Below are 4012 nucleotides of genomic sequence, written 5' to 3'. Positions count from 1 at the left end.
GGCAGGTGATAGGTGAGACCTGGGGTGGTGGAAGTTGGGTGGGGTGGGGGGAGGATAGGTGGAAAAGGCACACGTCTGAAGGAGGAATACGTTAAGAGAGGAGTCTTAGATTTTAAAAACTATGCTTAAATAATTTCAGGTGCGAAGATTGTAAAGCTGCATAATCAATCTTGCAGTTATGCTATTTTAAAAAACGCTAATTCAAATTCAGCCTTTTATTCTTCCTGAAAAACTACTGAATCACGCAAGCTAGTAATAACGCAAGTGTCCTCGACTTAAAGCCATGGGGTGGCACAGTGGCTTAGCATTTAGTGAAACACTGTTACTGCACCAGTGACCCAGGTTCAATTCCGACACTGCCTGTAAGGAGTTTCTACGTGCTCCATGTGACCATGTGCTTCGTTTTCCTCCGACATACCAAAGATGTACCCGTTAGTAGGTTAATTAGTCACATGGGCGTAATATGACAGGGCAGGCTTGTTGGACCAGAAGGGCCTGTACCATGCTGAATCTCTAAAATAAATGTGAAACTGACCTTTGGAGAATGGAAATGCAGGAAGCCTACAGCAGAACAAGTTTGTAAAGTCAAACGAACTACAAATGAAGATCCGTCCCAACTAACTACGACAGTCACGTGTTCAATACCTAACTTACAATGGGTTAATGGGGTGCTGGAGCTGTCCAGCGAGGGGTAGCACCTCTGATGAAGGGGCCTGACAAGTCCATTCCAGGACACCTCTCTTACCTTCGGTCCCCACTGGACACTCAGCTCTCACCTTTGGCTCCAAGCAGCTGTTAGCAGGAGCCAGTGCAGCGGGCTGAAGCAGGTGAGGGTAGCCAGCTGGCCACATACCCCAGTGAGACAGGGACATGGCTGGGCTAGCACGCAAAGACAGCTCTGGTGGACTGGAGCGGGATGAGATCTACAGTGAGGTGGCTCTGTAAAGGTCCAAGGAGAGAACATAATGAGGCACAGATATAGTCGTGGTCACCCACTGCAACCAAGGAAGATACCAGTTGTGTCACTGGACCAGGATTTCAGAGGTCGAGAAAGCAGAACTGCTCCAGTGCAACGGCTTTTCCACTTAAAAAAACTCTCCCGTACAAGTTTCCCATCATTGTCAAACACAGCAGACAACCACCACTGATCCCACAGTATACTACTGGACTTGATCATTTGAGGTAAGGATGAATCAAGGACAATGAGCATGGCCCTTGTTAGTGGGAAACCAAGATTCAACATTCAAACAACAGGAATTCTGCAGATGCTGGAAATTCAAGCAACACACATCAAAGTTGCTGGTGAACACCGCAGGCCAGGCAGCATCTCTAGGAAGAGGTACAGTCGACGTTTCAGGCCGAGACCCTTCGTCAGGACGTAAGTTTCAGCCTGAAACGTCGACTGTACCTCTTCCTGGAGATGCTGCCTGGCCTGCTGTGTTCACCAGCAACTTTGATGTGTGTTGACTGAACATTCAACATTGCTTAATATCATTTCCTGCACACACATGTAAAGGAGAACAAAATAATTGTTGCTCTGGATCCAATGCAGCACAAAAAATTAAAAACAGTAAGAATAAAAACAATATAAATGTACTAGTTTATATCCATAGATGGTCCATAAAGTGATGCTAGGGTGAGCACAAGGTGACTGATGGGAGATAATAAAACAGAGGTGGAGTTAATGAGTGGAGGTGTTGATCAGCCTCACTGCCTGGGGAAAGTAACTGTAGGACATCCCTGTGGAATGCATGGGTTTTCTCTGTGTGGTCCCGTTTCCTCTCTCAGTTCAAAGATGTAGCGGTGAAGAGGTTAATTGCTCATTGTAAATCGTCCTGTGATTAGGTGAGGGTTAAATCGGGGTTGCTGGGCGGCACAGCTCAAAGGGTCAGAAAGGCCTATTTCGCACTCTACCTCTAAGTAAATAAATATCACTGCATTCATTAATAAAGGCACAGAAGACTGGGGGATTAAGGTACAACATGGTCGGGAGTACTGCGTGCAGCTCTGATAATCACACAATAAAGAGGATGAAATTATGTGATTGCACTGAAGCAAGAAAAAGGGGCTAGGTGAAATTACCAGGTTGAGCACCACCTGAGGGGGTGGGGGGGGGGATGAATTTTGGGTGGAAATCTGAAAATGCTGAGAATTCATTCTTCCTCCCAAAGGAACTTTGCTCAACCCACTGGGTTCCTGGATAATCTTAACGTTTCCATAAGACATAGCAGCAGAATTTGGCAATTAGGCCATTTGGAGTTTTCTCTGTCATTCAATCATGGCTGATTTTATTATCCCTCTCATGGCGGATACAATAGGATCTTTTAAGAGACTCATGGATAGGCACAGTGGTATGCAAAGGTTTCAGCACCCCTGGTCAAAATTTCTGTAACTGTGAATAACTAAGCGAGTAAAAGATGAAAACAAGAGGAATTCTGCAGATGCTGGAAATACAAGCAACACACATCAAAGTTGCTGGAAATTCAAGCGACACACATCAAAGTTAGTCCTGACGAAGGGTCTTGGCCTGAAACGTCGACTGTACCTCTTCCTAGAGATGCTGCCTGGCCTGCTGCGTTCACCAGCAACTTTGATGTGTGTTGGTTGAGTAAAAGATGAACTGATTTCCAAACGGCATAAAGTTAAGGATGACACATTTCTTTAATATCTTAAGCAAGAAAACTTTTTTATTTCCATCTTTTACAGTTTCAAAATAACAAAAAAGGAAAAGGGCCCGAAGCAAAAGTTTGGGCACCCTGCATGGCAGTACTTAGTAACACCCTCTTTGGCAAGTATCACAGCTTGTAAATGCTTTTTGTAACCAGCTAAGAGTCTTTCAATTCTTGTTTGGGGGATTTTCACCCATTCTTCCTTGCAAAAGGCTTCTAGTTCTGTGAGATTCTTGGGCCATCTTGCATGCACTGCTCTTTTGAGGTCTATCCACAGGTTCTCGATGTTTAGGTCAGGGGACTGTGAGGGCCATGGCAAAACCTTCAGCTTGTGCCTCTTGAGGTAGTCCATTGTGGATTGTGAGGTGTGTTTAGGTTCATTATCCTGTTGTAGAAGCCATCCTCTTTTCATCTTCGGCTTTTTTACAGACGGTGTGATGTTTGCTTCCAGAATTTGCTGGTATTTAATTGAATTCATTCTTCCCTCTACCAGTGAAATGTTCCCCGTGCCACTGGCTGCAACACAAGCCCAAAGCATGATCGATCCACCCCTACTTTTTATTTCTATTTTAACTTCATCAGTCCACAGGACTTGTTTCCAAAATGCATCAGGCTTGTTTAGATGTTCCTTTGAACCTTTTGAATAGAACTATTTGGCCGCAATGAGCAAAGGTATGCTTGGAGAAAAAAGGGTGCAGAATTTCATGAAAAGAATCCCTCTCCAACTGTTAAACATGGGGTGGATCGATCATGCTTTGGGCTTGTGTTGCAGCCAGTAGCACCGGGAACATTTACTGGAAGAGGGAAGAATGAATTCAATTAAATACCAGCAAATCCTGGAAGCAAACATCACACCGTCTGTAAAAAAGCCGAAGATGAAAAGGGGATGGCTTCTACAACAGGATAATTATCCTAAACATACCTCAAAATCCACAATGGACTACCTCAAGAGGTGCAAGCTGAAGGTTTTGCCATGGCACTCACAGTCCCCCGACCTAAACATCATCGAGAATCTGTGGATAGACCTCAAAAGAGCAGTGCATGCAAGACAACCCAAGAATCTCACAGAACTAGAAGCCTTTTGCAAGGAAGAATGGGTGAAAATCCCCCAAACAAGAATTGAAAGACTCTTAGCTAACTATAAAAAGCATTTACAAGCTGTGATACTTGCCAAAGAGGGTGTTACTAAGTACTGACCATGCAGGGTGCCCAAACTTTTGCTTCAGGACCTTTTCCTTTTTTGTTATTTTGAAACTGTAAAAGATGGAAATAAAAAAGTTTTCTTGCTTAAAGTATTAAAGAAATGTGTCATCTTTAACTTTATGCTTTTTGGAAATCAGTTC

Source organism: Mobula hypostoma, chromosome 9, assembly GCF_963921235.1.
Source record: "Mobula hypostoma chromosome 9, sMobHyp1.1, whole genome shotgun sequence".
In the NCBI taxonomy this organism is placed as follows: domain Eukaryota; kingdom Metazoa; phylum Chordata; class Chondrichthyes; order Myliobatiformes; family Myliobatidae; genus Mobula; species Mobula hypostoma.
The sequence above is the reverse complement of the archived record's forward strand: the minus strand, read 5'-3'. Positions refer to the sequence as shown.